This window comes from Saimiri boliviensis, chromosome 8 (genome assembly GCF_048565385.1).
Source record: "Saimiri boliviensis isolate mSaiBol1 chromosome 8, mSaiBol1.pri, whole genome shotgun sequence".
NCBI classification, from domain to species: domain Eukaryota; kingdom Metazoa; phylum Chordata; class Mammalia; order Primates; family Cebidae; genus Saimiri; species Saimiri boliviensis.
The window spans coordinates 69,602,823-69,629,769 of NC_133456.1; the positions used below are offsets into that span (position 1 = coordinate 69,602,823).

The following is a 26,947-nucleotide window of genomic DNA, read 5'->3' on the forward strand; positions in this document are numbered from 1 at the left end:
AAAATAGAATTGTCCAGGTTTTGTGCCTTAGAAGGTGCAACTTACGCCTCTGTATTCACATATTTGTGTATTTATTAGGATAATTTTCCTGCAGAGGGCATCAAAATATCTTGTCATCATGAGTCAGACTGGCTTCACTAAATTAAAGCTCAGCCAGACTAAAACTTTCCTTTCTGTGCATAGAATTACCGGCTTGATAAATAAGAATTTATTAATCAGAATCTTCAGATTATCATTGTCCGATCAGTTACTTAACTAGATAGATGGAGAGGCAGCATAGAATAGTGTCAAAGAGGCAGGCTTTGGAGTGGAGATCTCAGCTGGATTTGTACCTCTGCCGTTTACTCAAAGGCCCCGTTAATGTTTATGTGAATTAGAAAGCAGCTTGGCATCATGCAATTGGAACGTTAATTTTTAAAATTTTCTTTAACCATCACATTCAAGAAATTTAACATTAGGGAAAAATCAGGAAGGTGGAAAAAGCTTTATGCGCGAAGAAATTCATCACTGTATGATTTATAATCGTGAACAAACCGAAAACGAGGTACAACAGAGGAACAGTTGAGTAAATTACAAGACGCAGTAAGATTCAGTAATCAAGTGAATGTTTATCAAGGGTTTACAACAGTCCACGTATCCTGCGAGGCACTGGAGATTCGGCAGTGAACAAGACAGATATGGAATCTGACTTTCCTATGATCATTTAATGTCAACTTAAATAAAGCAAGGGGCAAGCCGTTGTAACAGTGTAGTATTCACTATACGGTTTATATATGGATAGATATATGTGTGTAAATGCAGAAAAAAATGCTAGAAGAAAATAAATCAAAATGTTAATAATCGCTAGGTCTTTCGTTATAATAATTTTATACACTTTTCGGTATTTTCTACAATGAGAATGCTACTGTTAAAATTTTTTTTTAATTATACAAAATGGCATTGTACCAAAGGTAGACTACAAAAGAAAAAAAAATTAATAATGTACTTAAAAGTCAGGGTCACTACCTGGCACAGAAAATCCCTTCAGATATAAAGACAAATTACATTGTCTTTTTTTGTGTTTTGATTTCCATCAGTGTCCTCTGCAAAGCTCTCTTCCTCTCAGGCATTCGAAAGGCCTGTCTGTTCTTGTGCAGGGAAGGAATGTGGGCAGCACATTCCACCCTGGTGACACAAGGGGGTGCACAGGCCCTGCTTCCAAACGTTTCCCTTTGTCTTCTTGGAAAAAAGATGGGGAAGGAAAAAATACTGACATTTGAGTTGGTGACCAATTAAAATGTTTTAATAGGCTTATGTCTACAGTACACAGCGTGTTTCTAACCTGAGAGATCTCTGAGGGCAAAATCCTGTGTACAAACCACTCTTACTTTCCCACATGTATTTCACAAGAAAAAATATTGCAGGACAACAAGCAGCCTTTTAAAGCACAATTAATAAAACTGGAGGCTGCCTGAATGGCCCAGAATAGGGATTGTTAAAGGAATGATGCCACATAATAAACAAATTCGAAAATAACCATTACAAATAATGTTGACATGGAAAGGACATTAAAAAGCAATTCATACAATAACATGTACAATATGGTCTATTTTTTAAATTTAAATGTAGAAAGATCTAGAAGGAGGTATGCCAAAGTATTAACTCATTATCCTTGAACACTGGATGACAGTTTTTTTTATTACCTTCTTGCTGTATATCTACATTTAATAATTTTTGTGTATAATGAATAAAAATTTGCTTTTAAAATGAGTACTCCCAAATAAAAATAAGTAGCAGTTCTTAAGATTCTTATTAAGTATATATGTAAATTGCTACAAATCACCCAGATATATGGTGACAATATAGCTCTGTTTGCCAAAGACAATTTCACTTTCAAAGTGTTGTTCTGCTGTAGCTGTGAATAACGCCTCTTTCATTCCCCAAAGTCTGCATGAGTCGCCCTTCATGTGTATTTGTAAATTCTCACCCTTAGCAAGTTGCCCCACTTTCCCCTACATCAGCAGATTGCTTCCAATCCAAAGAATCCCAATCCTTCTCTCTACTAATATGCTAAGATGCAAGGCTACTCCAGGAATCCTAGGATTCTCGTGGCTGCACCACGGTCAGCATGGGGCAGGGCACACCCCAAGACCCATCCAAATCGCAGTCAAGACGGTATTTTTGAGGCCCATCTTGACCCCTTTGCTGAAGTGCCCTTAAGGCACACTACCAGCAGGGCATCTTCTGACATCTCTTTTGAGACAGAGCCCTGGCACTACCATGAGAGAGAACATTTTTCAAAGCACTACTATACATGTAAAATCAATGATCCTACTGCCTTGGTTAAAATTCCTTGAATTAGAAGTAGCAAACACCCTCAAATAACAAGTAAAAATGAAAAATTTGAAATTAATCTACGGGTATCTCCCAACATTTAGTACACGGATTCCAGCCAGGCTCTGAGTCTTAATTTCTAAGAGAGAGAATTTAATTGATGCAGTACAATGAATGGGCTGGTTCCTCCTGGATGAGGTCTCCACCCTAACACAATCCATTTTGGCCAGGGAGTGGTGGAATAATGGTACTGAAATGGCCTACCCATGTGTGTTGGGAAATGAGAATGTAGTCTGGGTAGATATTCTCATGAAAATCTGCTTGCTAGCTTTCCCTCCTTCACAGAGAACTGGACAAGCTTCTCTTCAGTGACATACTCGGACTACACAGGCAGAAAAGAAGGAGCTTTTGACCGCACATCAGAAATTTTGTGATGATACCTCCAATGATACCCTCAGCCATAGATTTCCCCACAGCCGCCTCAGAATTTCTTAATTCTATTGTCAACTTCCAAGGGAACTGGGACCAGAGTCCTTTCCCACTTTCTCCATACTTTACATGCTACGATAAGGAGTCATGAGGAAGTTTCAGGTTACCCATCTGAGGAGCAAAATCTTTATTCTTTTGCTTTTTCATCGTTCACGCTTGTAACAAACATTTATTGCATTGCTACCAATTGTCAGGATGTGCGCTTAGTGCTGTGGGCAGAGATAAGACACGGTCCTTATTCACAGGCATTCACAATGTACTGAGAGAGTCAAAGAGATAAAAGAATAATTATGTTACAATGCGATACGACATACAACAGAAGTATATAGAGTAGAGTGTGCCGAGTGCAGAGAAAAAGGATCTAATCATCCCTTTGAGAAATTAAGAGAGGCATCAAAAAGGTGATTATATTCTATTTGAATGCTGAAAAAAAAGACTTTTCTTGATGGAGATGAAGAGGAAGTTTCCAAGTTAAACTACAGCAATAATAAATAGCTACCATATCCTTAATATTTACTGCAGACAGGCACTCCGACATACGCTGTACACGGATTATCTTGTTTAAACCTTTCAGCCCACTGGTCTGCTTGTCTCTCCATGGCCCACGGGTATCTCAGGACCAGCCAACCGTTTAGAATAGAACTATGAGCACACAGGGACTTTAATAAATGCCAATGGATAAACTGAAAATATTCCATGTTCACGTGTATGAAAACAAGAGCTTTTATCCATTGCTGGTGGGAGGATGACTTCCTGGAGGACAATTTGTCAACGTGCATCAAAACTGGCTCCTAGAAATTTGCCTTAAGGACAAAATTGAAAATTCAGGCAAGGCTATAATTACAAGGACGTGCATCATAGTATTTTCTTTTTACAAAATTTTTTTCTGTTTTTCCATATCTCCTCAAATTCCTTTTACCACATCAGAGTATTTTTTATAACAATCTAAATGGAAATTGTCCAATAATGTCACAAAAGATGGTGTAGAAGCATATTTATTTAGTATAAAGATGCCCATAACAAGTTTTTAATATTCAATATGTAAACATGATATATAAAATGGTCTCTATTTTACTTCATATCTGTATATGAATGTGTATATAAATTTAAAATGTGCATATATATATATATATCTTAAATGCATAACTGTCTTTGTAGACATGTATTTTATTGCATATATTTACATTTAGTTTATATATGTATATATACATATGTATATTTATATGACACACTGGAAAGATATACACTAATCACTAATTTTTCTGGCCCAAAATTTGGGGATTGGATAATCTTTCTTTTGGTTTATCTCTATTTTCAAATTTTTCTGTAGTAAGATGATATTACTTAGCAAAAGTTTCTTTAAATGTGTTCTTACAATGCCATTTATTGACAGGAATTCATAATTTAATCATTTGTTTACATTTGCCAAGTCAAGAAACAAAATCGTATGATATGAGCTACACTCAACATAAAATTACATGGTATTTATATAGGAGTGGCATCTCTGAAAATTGTGTTTGCATCTTCGAACAATATTTTCACAGAGATTACTCATATATCCAAATTATATCCTATTCCAACAAAGGTGAAGAATCTAAAAAGGAAGAAGCTCCCAGTCTGCCACTTACCAGTAGTTTGAACTTTGGTGAGTCACTTGACCTCTCTGAGCTTCCTGGTGATTATCTATAAAAAAGGAACAAAAACATGTCTTATCAGTTCTTACAAGGATTGAACGACTATACCTGTGCACACTTTATTAACTTTATACTAGCGGTTAGTGCAATTTTAACTAAGATCAGATTTTAGGTCTTAAGTTCTCCTTTTGGGAATCTTCTAATTTTTTTTTTTTTTTTTTTTTTTTTAAGACAGAATTTCGCTCTTGTTACCCAGGCTGGAGTGCAATGGCGCGATCTCGGCTCACCGCAACCTCCTCCTCCTGGGTTCAGGCAGTTCTCTTGCCTCAGCCTCCTGAGTAGCTGGGATTACAGGCACGCACCACCATGCCCAGCTAATTTTTTGTATTTTTAGTAGAGACGGGGTTTCACCATGTTGACCAGGATGGTCTCGATCTCTTGACCTCGTGATCCACCCGCCTCGGCCTCCCAAAGTGCTGGGATTACAGGCTTGAGCCACCGCGCCCGGGAATCTTCTAATTTTTAAGAATGCCCAACAGCTTTATAGATGACAAAGTCATTCTTTATTATTCTACCATTCTCAATCCAGGAGACACTGCCAACCCAGGAAAATGGCCCTGTTTCTACTAACGGGTTTGGCCACTGGTCTTACAGCTTTGGCGTTCTACCCTAAAGAAAGAATTTCATGTTGCTACTTGAAACCTTTTGTGAAATTGACGTGAGCTTCTTAGTGCACTTCCTTGTCCCTATGATAGTGCTAGGCCCAGCATAAGAGCCAATGAAAATGCTCATGCTAATTTTAACCCCCTGGTTTTTCTGCAGCCATTTGCCCAAAGATCAAAAACTAAAGTCACTTTTCTCTTTTGTATAGTCAAAAAGTCAGTTATTTCAGTCACTGGAATTCTTTTATAAGTCTAGCTCCTCATGCCCCACCCCCAGTCTGGAGAAACCACTTTTAAACATGCTGACCATGAGATCTGATTTCACCTCATTTCACCTGTTGAGTTCTAGCTCTGTTTTGTATGGCTCAGGACACCTGTTTCCTATGCATTATTGAAAGCCACAATGTAATACACCATTAGAGTCTTTAGTTATTGAAAACCTCTTCTTTATAATAAGTTTTTTTCCACTTTTCACAAGCATAGTCCTTCCCTCAGGCCAGCTTTTGACAAATACTCATAAAATCACACTGGCAACGCTGGTAAGCAAGCACATTCACTCGAAGAAACCAAGAAGATTCTAATTTTGGAAACTTGAAATCTTTTGGCATCTCTAAACTCGAAAGATGATCTGGGTAGTGAGCCCATAACTATGAGTTCGTATCTTCTCTGGGTCTATGACACCATTATGAACACACTAGGACACATCTGAGGGGTGGTTCTCTTCCCCACCCTGCCCGTCATCCACCAGTTCAGCCAACTGTTGTGGTATACTGTTACTTTCTCTACCCTTCATGCTTACCAGGGTGGATAATGGATTAGCAACTGCAAAAGGAAGCTGAGCCAAAAGTATTCTTCTTTGTCTATTAAACTTCAACAGTCCCAGCATTCAGTATCTTTAATTGCAATTGCTTGATTAATTATATTTTACTATATTTGCTTCCCCTTTAGATCCTAAGTTCTGCCGCTATTTCCCCATTGTCTAACATAGTAATTTATTAAATGAGTGAATCATCTCTCTCAATCCTGGTTTTTATAAAACATTTGATAAAAATGATAAAAATGGATTTTTATCAATAGAATTAGAGCCAGGCAAGGTGTCAAATATCTATAATCCCAGCACCTGGGAGGCTGAGGTGGGAGGATCCCTTGAGCCAAGGAGTTTGAGGCTACAGTGAGCCATGATTGCACCACTGCATTCCAGCCTGGGTGACAGAGAAAGACCCTAACTTTTTTTTTTTTTTTTTTTTTTTTTGAGATAAAATTGCACTGTTGCCAGGCTGGAGTGCAGTGGCACGATCTCGGCTCACTGCAACCTCTGCCTCCTGGGTTCAAGCAATTCTCCTGCCTCAGCCTCCCAAGTAGCTGGGACTACAGGCATGCACCACCATGCCCAGCTAATTTTTTTGTATTTTTTAGTAGAGACAGGTTTTCACCATGTTGGCCAGGATGGTCTCAATCTCTTGACCTCATGATACACCTGCCTCAGCCTCCCAGAGTGCTGGGGTTACCGGCATTAGCCACCACGCCTGACCCTAACTCTTTATAAAAAAAATTAATCAGTTAAGGGGGCTTGTCAAGAGGGGGGCTATATGACTAAATTGCAAAAAATACAGTCTAACAGTTAGTCAAAATTTGGCCTCCGGAATGTGAATCAGTCCCCAGTATCACCTATGTGTTTTTACAGTGATAAGTGAAGATATTCAAATAAAATGTCAAAATAAGTTACATTGGATCAATGGCAAGGCATTTATCAAACTTTGCATTATTTTAAAATGAAGAGCTTATGCCATCCCCTGTTATCAATAATCATGGCTCAAGCAAAGGCTCCTTCCTCCTCATAACAGCTAATGCATATTAAATACATGCAGGTGATGAGACTGTCCTAAGCACTTAATACAAATGTATTATCACTTTAGTCTTGATAAAACTGTAACATATGGAATTACTACGCTCACTTTATAAATTAGAAAATAAAGCAACCCAGAGTTAAATTAATTGTCAACGTTTCCAAAAGCATGTAAGTAATACAATCAAATCCATTTCTATTTGAATCTAGAGCCCAAGTTCTTATCTACTAAACTCTAACATTTACCAGCTAAAATTTAGAATTTCTGTGTTTGTTTAATTTAATTCTATTATATTCAGAAAACATACTTTGTATGATTTTCATTTTTTTTAATTTGTTCAGTTTTGTTTTGTGATACTCAATATTGTCTACCTTGGTTAATGCTCTCGGTGAATCTGAAGAAAATGTTTATTCTGCTATTGCTGGGTAGAATCTGTGAATGTCAAGTAAATTCAGTTGGTTAATGCTGTTTTTTAGTCCATCTTTCCTAATTTTCTCTCTACTTACCTTGTCAATTACTGAGTTGACAGAACAAGAAAAATTGAAGTGACGTTTCCAACTATAATTTATATTTGTCCAGTTTTATCAGTATTTGCGAGAGCTCTGTTGTGAATGGCATATATATTTAGCATTGTTATCTACTTAGTAAATCTTTCCTAAATCTACCTAGTGAATTACCCCTTTTAAAATTATGTAGTATCCTTCTTTATCCCTAGCAATTTTCCTCTCTCCGAAGTCTACTTTGGCTTATATTCATGTAGTTACTCAGCTTTCTGTAGCGTCTGCATTACATACCCTTTTCCATTCTTTCATTTTGAACCCATCATGTCGTTATATTTAGAGTGTGTTTCTCATAGGCAGCGTATCATTGTTTTTATCATTCTGACAATCCCTGTTTTTTAACTGGTATGTTTAGATAATTTACATTGACTACTATCATAGACGTATATTTGGATTTAGGGCCACCATTTTGGTATTTAAGAGTAAATTGATTCTGAATACGGGTTCCTTTCAGATTGAACGAGTTCTAATAAAAATAAATTAGGTCCATATGTTCAGTTGTATACTAGCTTTTTTATTCTTTAGAGCAGTGTGCAGTTGTGTTACAAATAATCAAAATCTCCAAACAAGCTTTCTATAACAATAGAAGCTACTTTTATAGTTGAAAATGAAAAATATATATTTTAATGATAAAATAGCTGTATAGATTATTAAGAGACTTCTCGTAAATCTGCGACTCTGGTTTAAATGTGACTGCTACAGTCACAGGCACTTAACTCAACCATTTTAACATACACTTGCCCTTCCTTAGCTTGGAACACCACATGGCTTAAGTTCCAGGCAAAGCCAAGGAATCAAAGGAACTTTCTAACTTTGGGAAATTCCATGTTCTCTTTGTTCCTACATGATTGTAGCTGTGCACAGTGGGGGATAAAAGGTCAGGACTTTAGCTTTCAAGAAACCAAGTCGGACAAATCACTATAAATATAGCCCTGAACTTATTTGCATGACTGAGTGAGTCCCCAGTCAATTCCTTCAGGCAGAAGATATCCTTGAGGGGAGTCTGGCATGAGCACCAAAAACATTTTCATAAAATTCATGTTTTACTGCTTCCTGTTCCCTATCCACGTTTGAAGGTCAGTGGGCCACGGATGGGTAAACAGTTAATGATTTGATCCTGCAGAAACTGAGTAATAAAAGCACACATTTTGGGGGGAAAGAAGCAATGTAATAAAAACATTCTCCTCCCTTTAAAAAAGTAATCAGTTTTAATTAAAAGGAAACAAACATTTGACTTGAGAGTGGCTACTTTTTGTAAGACTCCATGTTAATACCTGTTGAAACATTTTGTTGTAAGACTCCATGCTAATAAGAAAGCTAAAAGATACAGAATATTTCTCACTTATGGCAATCAATGAAAATATCCATTCACCTCTGTTGCTGCCACAGGAGTAATATTGTCATCTCAGAAGATCAAGTAATATTAACTGAGATGATGTATATGAAAAATTACTACACTCTAGAGAAAGAAAGCAGGCTAGCGCTTGCCAGGGCTGTAGGTGGGGGAAGGAGTTCACATTAAGGGCCCAGGGAAATTTTTCTGGAGTGATGGAACTGTTCTGTGATTCAGCAGTGGTGCATTTATATGCATTTGTTAAAACTTGTAGGGGCGGGCGCAGGGACTCACGCCTGTAATCCCAGCACTTTGGAGGCCGAGGCGGGTGGATCACGAGGTCAAGAGATCGAGACCATCCCGGTCAACATGGTGAAACCCCGTCTCTACTAAAAATACAAAAAATTAGCTGGGCATGGTGGCACGGGCCTGTAATCCCAGATGCTCAGGAGGCTGAGGCAGGAGAATTGCCTGAACCCAGGAGGCGGAGGTTGCGGTGAGCTGAGATCGCGCCATTGCACTCCAGCCTGGGTAACAAGAGCGAAACTCCATCTCAAAAAAAAAAAAAAAGAAAGAAAGAAAAAAAAACTTGTAGAGCGAATGTTACTGTACATAAATTATATCTTAATAAAAAATATTTTAATTGCCTCACACACAGAGGGTGGTCAACAAGAGAAATCCAGAAATTAGTTTTTACTTTAGATGATGTGTTATAATCTCAAAAATGGAATGAATGCGAGGGCCTGTGCACACAGTTGAGTGTGTGTCTAAATTTGTGCTCCTATTCGAAAGCTGACATGCTGTCTCACAGCGTTGGGATGCTTATAAGCCTTCATTCTGTCATTGTCCACTAATAAGATAGAGAAACAGGGTTTTTAAAAGGTCGTGGCTAGGTAGCCCACCTGCCAGGTGTCCAAACTGTCCAAACTCACCAGGACTGTCTCTGGTTTCTAGGTTGGAGGTGGGAAAATACATTTTTCAAGTAGAATGACACAGCATGAATGCAGTTAATAGAAATGTTAAAATCGAGAGCTGAAAAAATAAAGTAAAATAAGCTAAAAAGTCACGCTAACACTCCAGGTGACAGTCACACTTGCCAGTGACATTTGAGTAAGTGAAGCGTGAGATTTCCCCACAGCTCTTGCAGACTCTGAATGTCATGCTTCCACAGGTATATGACCGTGTCAGGATTAGAACATGAGGTGTGTGGCAGCCACTGCAGTGGACAACAGTGAGATGGCGTCACACCCTTTGGGAGCATTTTGCAAGCTAAAATCTTTGGAATGATGGAGGCTTATTCACTCTGAGAATAGCAAAAAGTTACTATTTCTTGAGTTTTTGAAATGTCAAGAATTTGGCTAAGTGTTTTATATTTATTACACAGAATAATCCCTTACTGTATTATTGCCTCCATTTTACAGATGGTAAAGTCAAGGCAAAGAGATTTAGCTACTAGACCAAAGTCACAAAGCTAGTAACTGTGGTAGAGCTGGAATTTCAATCCAGCTTCTTGCATTCTAAACTTCCTTCTTCTAACCACTATCCCACAATAACAGTTTGCTCAGTAGAAATGCCTTTGAGCACGTCTTCCGGTAGTGATATAATATTTATTGAAAAAAAAATTTTCTTTTATAAATTGCACATTGTAAAAAGACCTTGTGAAGGAAGACAGATGAACTGAAAATTTAAGATATTTTAGATTTTTAAAGAAGGACCCAAGAGCTTATATCTGTAGTCTAAGGCTTAAATACAGCTTCGAAAAGAGAGAGAGAGAAAGAGAGAGAAAGTGAGAGAAAGAAAATAGCGAAGCATTGTGCAGGAAATTGGCAGCAAGGACTGAGCTTCCAGAATGAATGCAGGGCACTCTGGCCCTGCCGTGAAACTGACCAGCTAGGGTAGGAACCATGGGTTGGAAAGCTCGGCCTTGTACAAATGAGATGGAACAAGCCAGCGCCTTGAAAGACAGCTGAGCAAATATTGAGGTCAGGAACCCTATATGAGTCTTACTCGAAGTTCAATCCAACTCCTGGAAATCGAATTGCCTATTTCTGAAGATTTATAATGATCCTACACTTCTCGGGGCCAATTCATGGAGTGATAAGGTGTCGTAAGCACCCGGGACACAGAGCCGTTATTATTCTATGGTTCGACGCCCATGAAAGAAAAGTTCTGAAGAATCCGGAATACCTTTCTTTGTTCAAGAAAAATTAGGGTTTATTTCAGAAACTCTATTTTTTCCGTTAAAGGGATTATGTTAAATGAATATACCACGAATCATTGAATAAAATTGTTTTTGCTTTTCTGGAAGATAGATCTAGAGTCTACAATTATTTTATTCCCTTTGTGATAACACAGGGGACTTATTATTTGTACCACATGCTTCAGCTCTTCATGACACGCGGCTTACACATCTCACTTGTACTCTATTCTCTAATTGCCCATCTTTGTTGGTCGGGCTTTCTTAAGTTTTTGGGGGAGGGAAGATTCATATACTTCTCCTGCAATAAAATGTATAAATCAGGCATCCCCACACTACAGCCCACGGGCTGCATGCGGCCCCCTGAGGCCATTTATCCGCCCCACCCCCCACCCCGCCGCCCTTCAGGAAGGGGCACCTCTTTCATTGGTGGTCAGTGAGAGGAGCACAGTATGTGGCAGCCCTCCAACGGTCTGAGGGACGGTGAACTGCCCCCCTGTGTAAAAAGTCTGGGGACGCCTGGTATAAATAGTCACATTAATTGAAATAGACTATAATCAGTTCGAGTCCAATTTTTCTACAAATTATTTACCAAAAAACCTTTTGTTTTTACGATAGTTTTGGATGTAGAAATTACAGATACAGGGTACCAGTTTGTAGACCTGTAACACTAGGCTAGAAAGGAGCTTTGTTTGTTTATATATTTTAATTTAAAAAATTAATAATCTTAAACCTACAAAATATATAAAAATTGTACAAACTACAGTTAGTATTAAAGTAATTTTCTTATCTAAAGCTTTCAAAAGAGCATATCCATTGACAATATTGAATCAGAAATGTGTTTGAGAATGGTGATGCTATTAACAAGATAATAATGTATTACATCTATATATTACTTATGTTTTGTCAAGCACTATTTTATTTATCACTTCAATCTTCATACCAATTCTGCGAAGCAAACAAAGCAATAATTATTACTTTTTTTAAAAAAATCACATCAATTTTTATCTAGTTCCCAAAGTAAGATACATTTCTTGCAAATGTATTGTGAAAAATACCAGGAGAGAAAGTTCAGGAAATTTCCCTACGGTTTTACTGAACAAGAAATTAGAGGTCAGAGAAATTCCACGGCTGACTCTGGGTCAATCAACTAGAAGGTGGCAGAGCCAGAACTGAAGACTCATCTGACCCAAGTCTCGAGGATTCTTCTCTCAGCAATATCTAGTGAGCACCAACTTGGTGTCAGGGTCGCTGGTGAGCCACCTGCAGTGTCTTCAGCCAAGAAACAGAAGACAAGATGCAGAACTTTACGATGTAAACCAACTATGGGAATCTAGGTCTGAAGAAAGTACTGGAACTATACGGTTAGCAGGATGACTTCTTTTTGTTTTAAGGGGAATATTTAATTTGCTAAATAAAGCAGAATCTTTCTTTCCAAAACTTTGTTTCAACTATCTGATGGGTCTCTTGAACCCAACAGTCACTGTAGTGCTGGTTGGGAGCCTGTTCCCAGCGTGGTGCAAAGCTATCTTACACCAGCCGCTCCCATAAATGGCCACGCTTGTTTTGTAAAACAAAACCCTTAACATGTGCAGCTCCTAGAGTCTACTGATGATTGGACTGAAGCGGTGAACATAGGCCAGTTCGGTGAACTATTAAACGATTTCCCAAAACGTAGTCTTTCCCCTGATACTAGGGTGAAATGGTTATCATTAAACTGTGCCCGATGGGTTTTAGAAAATGAACTTACAGTGAATTGACCTAAAGACATCTAGTCCAATTGTCAACATTATAATAAAGGGCTTTGAATTTAGATTTTTGATGTTATCTCCAGCTGAGGTCATACTTACAGTCTGTATTTGTTTCCTGGCACTGCTGTCACAAAGTACCACAAACTGCAAGGCTTAAGCCATAGAAATGTATCGTTTCACAGTTTGGGAGGTTAGGAGTCTAAAACTGAAGTGTCAGCAATGTTGCTTCACATTCTGAGATACTGAGGTTTAAAACTTCGACCTATCTCTTTGGGTATATGAAGGCTAATGTCGTGTAACATCTTGAAGGGTGTTTTGGATGAGATTAACATTTAAATCAGTAAATTTTGTGTAAATCAGATTGCCCTCAATCATGAGGGTTGGCCTCACAAAATTATTTCAAGGTCTGAATAGAACAATAACACTAGCCTTCCCTAGCAAAAGGGAATCCATCAGCAACCTGTCTTCATACTTCATCGGCACCATCAGCTCTCCTGGGCCTCCAGCCTGCTGTCCCCATGCTGCCCATCTGTACTTGCCAGCCTCCATAACTCCATGGGCCAATTCCTAACAAAATATTTCTCTCAGGCCAGGTGCGGTGGCTCACATCTGTAATCCCAGCACTTTGGGAGGCTGAGGTGAGTGGATCACCTGAGGTCAGAAATTCGAGACCAGCCTGACTAACATGGTGAAACCCTGTCTCTACTAAATACAAAAAAATTAGCCAGGCCTGGTGCACACCTATAATCCCAGCTACTTGGGAGGATGAGGCAGGAGAATCACCTGAACCAGGAGGTGGAGGTTGCAGTGAGCAGAGATCACGCCATCACACTCCAGCCTGGGCAACAAGACTAAAACTCCGACAATCAATCAGTCAATCAATTTTTCTCTCCCTCCCTCTCTCTCTCTCTCTCTCTCTCACTCTCTTCCTCTCAAACCTCTATCGGTTCTATTTCTCTGGAGAACCCTAATACAGGGTGGGAGAGACCTGGGAGACACACAATTCAACATCACCTATAGTGTATTATGAATTAAAATCTTTTTGTAAATCCTGTAATCATCTTGTGAATGTTGTCATTATGTTGCATTACACTTTCTGATGTTTCAAATATCAGATAGATGTATTTGAAATATACTGTAAATTTTGTAGACCTACTTTGGAATGTATCTCTATTTAAAAATGTCAAAAGCCTCAAAAAGTGGAAATAGCTTAGGTTTTTCTCAACTTCTCAGAGATTGTGTTTAGCTGTTACTTCTCTACTTAGTATCTCTGCCATTTGCCTCCAACTACCAGGAAATTCTTGCTAATTTCTGGCTAATGGCCTTTGCATACGTTCTTCTTCTTCTTCTTTTTTTTTTTAAAAAATAGAGACAGGATCTTGCTATGTTGGACATGGTAGTCTTGAACGCCTGGCCTCAAGCAATCCTCCCACCTAGGCCTCCCAAAGTGCTGGGATTACAGGCGTGAGCCACCACACCCAGTCTGCACAGATTGTTCCTCTACTTACTCTCCCAGGTTATTTTCATCACCGGCTCTAAGAGAGCTTCTCAAATAAACTCCAACCTTACTTAATCACTATCTAATTAATTACATATTTAATTTGTGCTAATATGAGAAAAAAAAATCTTTCCTTCTTTCATGTTCATACTATAATTCCAGCCTTCTTTATAACGATGTGTGCTTTTGTGATAAAGTGGTCTTGGATGTCTTATAAGTATGACTAAGCAATTTGGTTTTTAAAGGATAGTGGGAAGCCACTGAAGTATCTGGAGAAGGTGAGTTATACAATTCCATTTTTCTTGGAAAGATTCCTCTGGCTGATTTGTAGAGAGTGAATCAGAGAAGGCAAAATACATGCAGGAAGACAAGATAGGAAGCTCAAAAATTAATCAAGATAAAAGGATTGCAGTTTGATCTGGTACAGTTGCAATGAACACTGCAAAAGAAAAAAATACTTGGTAATAGGTTAGATATGAAGAATAAGGAAAGAAAGAGGTGTCAGTAATGACCAACAGATACAAAAAGATGGTCAAACTCACCCATAATAAGATAAATGCAAGTAAGATCTACAGTGAGATACATTTTCTCACCTTTATTTTCAAAAAAAAGAACTCCAAAACCTTGACATTCTCTGTTGATAACACTTGGGAAAACAAAGACTCTCATTTAATGCTGGTGGAAATACCAAACAGTGTAGCCTCTTTCAAAGACAATTAGGCAACAGAAGCATTTATCCTTTGACTCAATAATCCCACTTCTAAAAATCTGTTCCAAAATTACACTAGCAAATATAGAAAACTGACACATGTGCAATGCTATTCACCACAGAAACATTTGTAATAGCAACCAATGAATATACTAGAACTTCCTTGCACCCACCTGCAAGAATTGATTGTTAAATTTCCAGGAATTTTGCAAGCTAGTTTTTAAACACAGCCATTGTTGAAATCATATTATAGAGACTTACAATTAAACAAATTATTTTAAAACCAAGGTAAGCTTATGCCTGTAATCTCAGCATTTGGGGAGGCCTAGATGAGAGGGTAACTTGGACCCAGAAGTTCAAGACCAGCACAGGCAACATAGTGAGACCCTGTCTCTACAAAATAATTAAAATTAGCCAGGCATGGTGGCACACACCTGTGCTCCCAGCTACTTGGGGGGCTGAGGTGGGAGGATTGCTTGGGCTGGGGAAGTCAAGGCTGCAGCAAGCCATGATCATGTCATTGCAATCCAGCCTCGGGAACAGAGCATAACCCTGTCTCAAAGTTTAAAAAAACAAAAAACAAACAAAAGTATGCTGTTGAGATTATTTCCATGTACTGTATCCAAATGCTGGGAATACTATATAATGATGTGCTATTGTACATCACTTCAGCATTTCACATTCAGTGACAATATGTTAGTAGCTTAAAATCAGCCATGGTGGGAGTATTGACACCATAGAAACGTGCAAACTCCAAATCAGGTCTTTTTTCCCTGTAGAGATCTAGTTGTTAAATATTTACCAGCACACAACTGGAAGTATGGTTCTGGGTGAATAAACCATAATATGCCCACTCAATTAAGCAGTATGTTACTATAAAGGGAAACAGAGCTATATACTGCTAGAAACGTGATCTCCAGGAAAGTGAAAAAAGGAAGCTGAAGAAAAGTATGTATAACATGTTACCAGTTATTGGTAGAAAGTAGAGATACAAGGGAAGAATAAAGAAGGGAGAGAGGATACAGACATATATTCACATTTTTTCAACTGTAAGGCTAAAGCAAAAAAGTTTTTTAATGGCTACTAACAGGGAGAGGAAAGAAACTAAGGAAGATAGGAATAAATGATGGACTTTTTGGAATAGATCTTGTTTGGCACATTTCTTTGAATCCCATAACCATTTTACATATATTAAAATTTCATTTAAAGTTAACTTTTTTAAATCCCTAAAAATCTAAGCAAAACAAAATCAATCTATGTAACGAGTTGATGGCATAATTATGCATGGAAGAACTATTTCAAACTAATTGAAAACACAATAATTTCATTTGTCTATTTGGATATATCCTGAATCTCAAAATAAATAAATAAAATGGTTTTTAAAAAAGATCTTGAATAATGTTCAGTAATCATATTGTTAGTAACAACATTGGTTATGATTTTCTGAAACTATTATAATACAATCTAGGATAAAGAAAAATAGATAAAGGATAAAGAAAATAAGTAATTATGTTTACATACTTAGGAATCAATTTTTTTACAATAGTAGAAAGAATATAAATTTAAAATCAAAGAAGTAAAACTATCGTAATCTTAAATTTAAAATTAAAATATCATGATTTCTATACACCAACAACATCCAAGCTGAGAGTCAAATCAAGGAAGCAATCCCATTCACAATAGCCATGAAAAGAGTGAAATATCTAGGAATATAGCTAACCAGGGAGGTGAAAGATCTCAACAAGGAGAATTATAAAACACTGCTCAAAGAAATCAGAGATGACATAAACAAATGGAAAAACATTCCGGGTTCATGGATAGGGAGAATCAACATTGTTAAAATGGCTATGCTGCCCAAAGCAATGTACAATGTTATTCCTATCAAATTACCAATGACATTTTTCACAGAATTAGAAAAAATGATTCTAAAATTCATATAGAACCCAAAAAGAGCCTAAATAGCCAAGTTAATCCTAAGCAAAAAGATCAAAGCTAGAGGCATCATACTACTTAACTTCAAACTATGTGACAAAGCTACAGTAACCAAAACAGTATGGTACAGGCACAAAAACAGATACACAGACCAACGGAAGAGATTAAAGGACCAAGAAATAAAGTTGTACACCTGCAACCAACTGATCTGTGACAAAGTTGACAATGGTGCTGGGATAACTAGATAGCCATATGAAGAAGGATGAAACTTCCTTTCACCATATACAAAAACCAATTGACAATGGATTAAAGACTTAAATGTAAAACCTAAAGCTAAAAAACTCTAGAAGAAATGTAGGAAATACCATTCTGGACATAGACCCTGGCAAAGATTTATGATGAAGACTCCGAAAGCAATTGCAACAAAAAACAAAAATTGACAAATGGGACCTAAAGAGCTTCTGCACAGCAAATGAAACTATCAACAAAGTAAACAGACAACTTAGAGAATAGGGGAGAATATTTGCAAACTACACCTCTGACAAAGGTCTAATATTCAGAATCTATAAAGAACTTAGACAAATCAACAAGCCAAGAATGATCACATTAACCTCTGAGACTGTGTCTGCCCCATGAGTACAGAGTCTCACCCTCTCCGCCCCACCACGAGTCCACACCCACTGCCAGCTCACCATGAATAACAATATTGCCACGCTCGTCGTGGACAAAGGATCTGGCATGTGCAAGGCCAGCTTAGCAGGCAGCAATGGCCCTCCATCATGAGGCACCCATAGCACCAGTGCATGATGATGAGCATGGGTCAGAAGAAGTTGTATGTGGGCGATGAGGCCCAGAGCAAGAGAAGCATCCTGACCCTGAAATACCCCATCAAGCATGGCATTGTCACCGATGGAGAAGATCTGGCACCACAGCTTTTTCAGTGAGCTATGTGTGGCTCCTGAGGAGCAATCTGTGCTGCTAACCAGGGCCCCCTGAACTGCAAGGCCAATCGTGAGATGACTCAGATCATGTTTGAGACCTTCCACACCCCAGCTGTGTACGTGGCCATTGAGGCAGTCCTCTCCCTGTAAGCCTCTGGGTGTACCACTGGCATCGTGATGGATTCTGGCGGGGTCTTCCACACTGTGCCTATCTAGAAGGGGCACGCCTTCCCTGGTGCCATCCTACGTCCATGCCCAGCTGACTACCTCATGAAGAGCCCCAGGGAGTGTGGCTACAGCTTCACCATCACTGTGGAGAGGGACAGTGTGCAACATCAAGGAGAAGCTCTGCTACCTTGCCCTCGACTTCCAGTCAGAGCTGGTCAGTGTGACCACCAGCTCCTCCCTGGAGAATAGGTGCGGGCTGCCTGACGGCTAGGTCAGCGTCATCAGCAATAAGTGGGTCCTCTGCCTCAAAGCTCTCTTCCAGCCTTCTTAATTGGGCTCAGAATCCTGTGGCAGCCACGAAACTACCTTCAACTCCATCATGAAGAGTGACATGGACATCTGCGAAGACCCGTAGCCAACACAGTACTGCCCAGTGGCACTGCCGTGTAGCCTGACCTCCCCCACAGGATGCAGAAGGAGATCACCACCCTGGCTCCCAGCACAATGCAAACAAAGCTCATTGCTCCTCCTGAGCACAAAGACTCTATGTGGGTCAGTGGCTCCATCCTGGTCTGGCTGCCAGCCTTCCAGCAGGTGTACCACGAGTCCCGCCCCTCCGTGGTCCACTGTAGATGCCTCTAGGAAGACTGTCACTAAGTTGCGTTACACTCTTTCTTGACAAAGACCAAACCTGCACAGCAAACAAGATGACATCGGCATGGCTTAATTTGTTTTTGTTTTTGGCTCTGGCTTGACTCGGGACTTAAAAACCAGACCATGACAGTGTCGGCAGTCAGTTGGAGTCAGCATCCCTCAAAGTTCCACAAGGTGGCCAAGGACTTTGACTGTGTGTTGTTCATTTTTTAAATAGTCATTCCAAATGTCATGAGATGCATTGTTACAGGAAGTCCCTTGTCCTCCAAAAAGCCACCACACTTTTCTCTAGGGAGACTGGCCCAATCTTCTCCCAAGTCCAGGGAGGTGATAGCATTGCTCTCATGTATATAATGCAAAATGTCTTAAATCTTTGCCTTAGAACATTTTTATTTTGTTTTATTTTGAATGACTGGTATGTGATCCCCTTTTTTGTCTCCCCACTTGAGATATATAAAGGTTTTTGGCCTCCCTGAGAGTGGGTGGAGGACGGGGGCAGCCTAGGTTTCCCTGTATGCTAACTTGAGACTGGTGCAATAAAAGTACACCCCTTAAAAAAAGAACCCACTAAAAAAATGGGCAAAGGATATGGGCTGGGATTACAAAGAAGACGTAAACAATGTCAATAATAAGCATTTAAAAAATGTTCCACATTACTAATCACTAGAGAAATGGAAAAAAAAAAAAAAAACAGTAAGACACCATCTCGCCCCAGTTAGAATTGTTATTAAAAAGTTAAAAGCAACAGATGCTGGCAAAGCTGTGGAGAAAAGTGAACACAGATATTGTCAACAGGATGTGAATAAGTTCAACCACTGTGGAAAGCACTTTGGAGATTTCTGAAAGACAGAAAACAGAGGTACCATTTGTCCAGGCAATCCTATTACTAGATATGCAAAGGAATGTAAATCATTCTCTCAAAAGGCATGCATACATATGTGTATCAAAGCAATATTCACAATAGCAAAGACACAAAATCAACCTAGATGCCATGCCATCAACAGTGAACTGGAGAGGAAATGTGGTACATATATACCATGGAATACTACACAGCTATAAAAAAGAATGAAGTCATGTCCTTTACAGCAACATGGAGGGAGCCTGCGGCCATTATCCTAATCAAATTAATACAGAAACGGAAAATCCAAATATCACATGTTCTCATTTATAAGTGGGAGCTAACCATGGAGTACATATGGACACAAAGCAAAGCAGTGAGCAGCAGACAGCAGGGTTTCCTTGAAGGTGGAGGGTGGGCGGAGGGCAAGAACTGAAAAACTACCTATTGAATACATGCTTATTACCTGGATAATGAAATAACCTGTACACAAAACCCCAACGACATGCGATTTATCCACATAACAAACCTGCGTATGTACTCCCTTAACCTAAAATGAAAATGGGTAGAAAAAATTTAAATAACAATAATTAAAATATTATGAACTCAGATTTTCTCTTTAAAAAATTTCTGTATTTCTTAGCTATGTTCACTCAACAAGTGTAGAAAGAACGGCCAATGCAGCAGCAATGAGCGCTCCTAAAAACGCAGACCGTGGTCTCTAAATACCATTCCCATCTAAATACCTTGGAGAAATGGATGATTTCTCTACTAGAGCAGGAGATGTCTATGATAATCTCGATATATCTTATCATATTGAAAAATAAAAGAAGCTATTAAAGACTACTGAGATTGTCAAAAGGACTCAGGAGCCAAACTGAAGGAGACTCTAATCCTTAAAGATGGGATAATTTGAGCATCAATAAAAATAACTCGGCCGGGCGCGGTGGCTCAAGCCTGTAATCCCAGCACTTTGGGAGGCCGAGGCAGGTGGATCACAAGGTCAAGAGATCGAGACCATCTTGGTCAACATGGTGAAACCCCGTCTCTACTAAAAATACAAAAAAAATACCTGGGCATGGTAGTGCGTGCCTGTAATCCCAGCTACTCAGGGCTGAGGCAGGAGAATTGCCTGAACCCTGGAGGCGGAGGTTGCGGTGAGCCAAGATCGCGCCATTGCACTCCAGCCTGGGTAACAAGAGCGAAACTCTGTCTCAAAAAATAAAAATTAAAAAAATAAAAAAAATAAATAATAATAAAAATAACTAATGCAATGGACTGGAGCACTTAAAAACATTTTAAAATGTTCATTGAGGCTGGAGGCAGTGGCTCATGCCTGTAATCCCAGCACTTTGGGAGGCTGAGGCGGGTGGATCACCTGAGGTTGGGAATTCAAGACCAACCTGACCAACATGATAAAACCCTATCTCTACTAAAAATACAAAAATTAGCTGGGCATGGTGGCGTGCCTGTAATCCCAGCTACTTGGAAGGCTGAGGCAGGAGAATTGCTTGAACCCAGGAGACAGAGGTTGTAGTGAGCTGAGATCACACCACTGCACTCCAGCCTGAGCAACAGAGCTAGACTCTATCTGAAAAAACAAACAAAAAATCCAAATGCAGTGTTTTAAAGTCTTTTTTTTTTTTTTTTTTTTTTTTTTTTTTTGAGATGGAGTCTCGTTCTGTCACCCAGCGCCCAGGCTGGAGCGCAGTGGTGCAATCTCAGCCCACAGCAACCTCCATCTCCCGGGTTTGAGTGCCTCAGCCTCCAGAGTAGCTGAGATTACAGGTGTGCTCCGCCACACCCAGCTAATTTTTGCATTTTTTTAGTAAAGGCGGTTTTTACCATGTTGACCAGTCTGGTCTCGAACTCCCAACCTCAAGTGATCCATTCATCTATGCCTTCCAAAGTGCTGGGATTACAGTCATTAGCTACCACACGTGACCTAGGTTCTTTAAATGTGTTTACATAATCCTCACAATAACCCCATGAAGTACGGACTACTACTACTCTCTTTCATATTTTAGAAAGCTAAAGCACACAGAGCTGAAGTCTTGCCTGTAGTGAGTTCAAGCCCTGTAACGAGGATTTGTATCCATGACGTCTGACTGTGTGAAAACAGAACAGCCTAGGACTCTCATCTGAACAGCTCTGATGTCTAGAGGTAGAGACAGCTAATGGTAGAAAAGGAGAAGACAGAAAAGGGCTCTGAAGAAGCAGCAGCCAAAGAGGTAAGAGAGAAATAGTTGAAACAAGTGTCAACAGAAGCCAAAAGAAAAGCACATTCAAGAAAGAGGCAGTGAAAGCCAGGCACGATGGCTCATGCCTGTAATCCCAGCACTTTGGGAGGCCGAGGCAGGCGGATCATGAGGTAGGGAGATTAAGACCATTCTGGCCAGCATGGCAAAACCCTGTCTCTGCTAAAATACAAAAAATTAGCCAGGCGTGGTGGCACGCCCCTGCAGTCCCAGCTACTTGGCAGGGGAATCGCTTTAACTGGAAAGGCGAAGACTGTAGTGAGCCAGGATGGCGCCATTGCTCTCCAGAATCTGGGCGACAAAGCCAGACTCTGTCTCAAAAAAAAAAAAAAAAATTAGAAGTGAAGGGAGTGATGGTATTGAATGATGTGAGGTCAAGGAAAACTCATACTAAAATTAATTCTATCACTGGTAGCAAACTTAACTCATGACTCATAGTTGTTTTGTTTGTTTTGTTTTTTTTTCTTTCAGGATACTTTACTAGAATGACTTATGGTATGATTCTAAATAAATAGAAAAAACATGCTTTTGTAATAGCTTCCACTATAAACACATCTTGCCTTAAAATGCATAAAATACACAAATCCAGACACCCAAAATATAATTTAGAAAGGATTTTCCTGTGGCTAACAATAGAATTCCTTACTGAAAGGATTCATCGTAAGGTGCTTTTATGTGGGGATTTCTCTTAATACATGTAAAATATGATTTCATTTTCAAATCTGTAAGACAAAATTTTAAACACACATTTGCTGTACACCTGTATGATTCTTATGTGTTGTAGTATTTGCTAAGATTAGGAAGAATTTAAACTTTCAGGAAGAATGAAGCTTAAGAGCTGTTGAAGGAAAATGATTAGCTTTTCCTACCACTCAAAGATTATCTTCTTTAAATTTTCAAATCTTAGTTTCAGTTTCAGTGAATAAATTGTTAGCATTTATGTTCTTGGGTTCTTAAAGGGAATGTTCATATTCTCAGGAAATTTGTTTGTGATAAGGATAATAGTAAAGAACTTCATTTTCACCTGCATATACGCATTCTTAACAGTCAAACACCAAGTGCATTGCACATCATGAAAAGTACATTAGAGATCTTCTCAAAGTATACATTTGTAATTATCAGTCTAATATGAACTCTGTTTTAACTTTTATAAAAAATTATGTATCATATAAAGTGCTTTGGGCTTGAATTTTTACAACCCCTATGACAATATTAGAAAATGGGAGACACTTACTTTCCTATCTGTTTGTTTGATTTAAAACGTTGGCTTAGCAGGGTACAGTGGTTTATGCCTGTAATCCCAGCACTTTGGGAGGCTGAATTGGGTGGATCACTTGAGTTTGGGAGTTTGAGAACAACCTGACCAACATGGAGAAACCCTGTCTCTACTAAAAATACAAAATTAGCCAGGCATGGTGGCACATACATGTTATCCTAGCTACTTGGGAGGCTAAGGCAGGAAAATGGCTTAAACCTGAGAGGCGGAGGTTGCAGTGAGCCAAGATTGTGCCATTGCACTCCTGAGGAACAAGAGCGAAACTCCATCTCAAAAAAAAGAAAACCTTGGTCTAAAGATCAAGATGCAATTATTAGCACCTGTCTTTAATCCAAAATAAGTGAATAGAGGAAAATGGGGAGATGCTTGACATGAACTGCAAGATCTGAGGAAACCTACAAAAAACCAACGTACTAATTTTCTTCCCCAGTAACTAGAGTAAAATGGAAAAATAGCTATATTGGAGCCGCCAAGAAACATATCTTGACTTTAAATGTATGAAATAGACCCTACTAGATCACGGTCATCGCCTGGCACAGCGACTGTTACATACTAGGTGTTCAGTAGATCACTGTAGAACAGACAAAGGAACAAATAAATCAACAACAAATGAAGCTTGTGTTGGCACCAGTAATGAGAAGAAAGAAGTACGTTAAATAACAATGGCCAATTTGTACTGCATGGCTATCATGTGCTCGGCACAGCAAATAATTATAAAAGCCGGGATTTAATAATGCTTCCCATACGCTCTACCACCTACCAAACCATAACTAATGCTTATCATGCACTCTACCACCTACCAAACCAGGACTAACTAATGCTTACCATGTGCTCTACCACCTACCAAACCATAACTAACTAATGCTTACCATGCGCTCTACCACGTACCTACCAAACCAGGACTAACTAATGCTTACCATATGCTCTACCACCTACCAAACCAGAACTAACTAATGCTTACTATGCACTCTACCGCCTGCCAAAACAGGACTACTAATGTTTACTACACACTCTACCACCTACCGAACCAGGACTAACTAATGCTTACCATGCGCTCTACCACCTACCAAACCAGGACTAACTAGTGCTTACCATGTGCTCTACCACCTACCAAACCAGGACTAACTAATGCTTACCATGCACTCTACCACCTACCGAACCATAACTAACTAATGCCTACCATGCACTCTACCACCTACCTACCAAACCAGAACTAAGTAATGCTTACCATGTGCTCTACCGCCTACCAAACCAGGACTAACTAATGCTTACCATGTACCATGCACTCTACCACCTACTGAACCAGGACTAACTAATGCTTACCATGTGCTCTACCACCTACCAAACCATAACTAACTAATGCTTACCATGCGCTCTACCACCTACCAAACCATAACTAACTAATGCTTACCATGCACTCTACCACCTACCAAACCATGACTAATGCTTAGCATGCGCTCTACCACTTACCAAACCAGGACTAACTAATGCTTACCATGCACTCTACCCCTACCAAACCATAACTAATGCTTACCATGTGCTCTACCACCTACCAAACCAGGACTAACTAATGCCTACCATGTGCTCTACCACTTACCAAACAAGGACTAACTCATGCTTACCATGTGCTCTATCACCTACCGAACCAGGACTAACTAATGCTTACCATGCGCTCTATCACCTACCGAACCAGGACTAACTAATGCTTACCATATGCTCTACCACCTACCAAACCATAACTAATGCTTACCATGTGCTCTACCACCTACCAAACCAGGACTAACTAATACTTACCATGTGCTCTACCACCTACCAAACCATAACTAACTAATGCTTACCATGCGCTCTACCACCTACCAAACCAGGACTAACTAATGCTTACCATGCGCTGTACCACGTACAGAACCATGACTAACTAATGCTTACCACATGCTCTACCACCTACCAAACCATAACTAATGCTTACCATGCACTCTACCGCCTACCAAACCATGAATAACTAATGCTTACCATGCGCTCTACCACCTACCGGACCATAACTAACTAATGTTTACCATGCGCTCTACCGCCTACCAAACCAGGACTAACTAATGCTTACCATGCGCTCTACCACCTACCAAACCATAACTAATGTTTACCATGCGCTCTACCACCTACCAAACCAGGACTAGTTGTAGCCTCAATGGTAGCATCATTATCATCACCCCTCATCATTTCATTTTACAAATAAGTACACTGAAGCAAAAGAGGTTAAGCCACTTTCCCTGAATCACAAAGCTGGTACGTGATAGTTTTGGGCTCTGAACAGCTTATGTTCAAAGCCTGCTCTTAGCTACCAGTCCACAGCATACATTTCATATGGTTAAAAGCTATATGTTGTATTTGCTGAAATCCTTACAGTGCCACTGCAAATCCTACCAACAGCCTCATTTGCCACTGCAGGAAGATATTCGTCTTCCAGAATCACTGACTTTCAGAGCTAGGTAGCAGCCCAGAGATCAACAGCTTCTAAAGGTCTGTTTATTATAATCTCACCTTGGAAAATGAGGCAGGTTTAGGGAGAAGAAAGCAACTATGTACTGCTTACCAGGTATTGACTACATTAGTTCAAGTTCCCACCTACTGCTCTTAAATTCTGTCTCAGTCAGCAAGACAAGGCAATCTAGTCTTTAAGAAGTGGGTCCCTGCTTTTAATGAGTGGGCCTCGTGTCAATAATTTATTACTTCTGATGTATTAACTTCATGGGAAATGGAGCAGTAAGAAGCTGGCCCATTTTTTCTGACAACAGAAGGGGTAATTCAAGACTGTAACAATATTGAACTCTAGTCAACTTCTTCTTTCTTTCTTAGAGTCTTGCTCTGTCACCCAGTCTGAAGTGCAGTGACACAATCTTGGCTCACTGCAACTACCACCTCCCAGATTCAAGCGATTCTCCTGCCTCAGCCTCCTGAGAAGCTGGGATTACAGGGTCTCACACCACACCGAGCTAATCTTTGTCTTTTTAGTAGGCACAGGGTTTCGCCATGTTGGCGAGGCTTAGTCTAGAGATTTTCAAAATGCAATTTGCATACTACTGAGGTCTCCAAGACCATTTCAAGAAGTCTGCAAGGCCAAAGCTATTTTTATGATAAAACTAAGATGTGATTTTTCTTCTTCATTATGTTGATAATTACCAGTGTTGCTAAGGCAATGGTAGGTAAAACTGGAGGTTCCTTAGAGAAAATTAAGGCTGATACCAAACTACACTAGCAGTTATCATACTCTTCACCACCATGCACTCACAATAAAAATAAAATGTCAGTTCCACTTAATAATGTCCTTTACAAAGCAATAAAAATAACTAACTTTATTAAATCTGGATCCTTGAGTATACATCTTATTAATATTCCATATTACAAAATGGGACGTGTGTATGAAGCATTTCTCCTCCATACTGAAATATGATAGTTGTCTCTAGGAAAAGAAACTCATACAACTGAGTTACAAATGGAACCAGCATGCATTTTCATAAAACACCATTTTTACTTGAAAAAAAGACTGTCAGACAAATGACAGATTTTAAGATTATTTGACAGACTTTTATTTTAATGGACAAAGTAAGTCTGTCACTTCAAGAAAAAAACAGCAGATGATATTTATTGCCTATGATCAAATGTGAGCTTTCAAGAAAATATTAAAATTTTTAAAATCTTGAATCTACTGCTATGAACTTGACAGTTTTCAACAATTACAAGCTTTTCTGATGAGATTTGTGGTGATATTAACAAATTAATTTTTGATACTGTATAATGAAATGAGTCAAGATTCAGAAAATCTGAATAAGTCAGTGAACCAATGTTTTGTGGTTTTTTTGTTTTTTTTTTGTTTTTTTTTTTTTTTTTGAGAC

The 26,947-nt window shown here is 39.2% G+C and overlaps 1 long non-coding RNA gene across 1 annotated transcript in view; it reads right to left on the reverse strand.

Moving 5' to 3' along the window:
- LOC141585399 (uncharacterized) overlaps nt 1-26,947 on the reverse strand; it is a 168,448-nt gene that overhangs the window by 103,363 nt on the left and 38,138 nt on the right. The window contains exon 2 of the long non-coding RNA XR_012518839.1: nt 4,431-4,485. This is a non-coding gene — a long non-coding RNA (uncharacterized LOC141585399). The remainder of the gene's footprint in view (nt 1-4,430; nt 4,486-26,947) is intronic.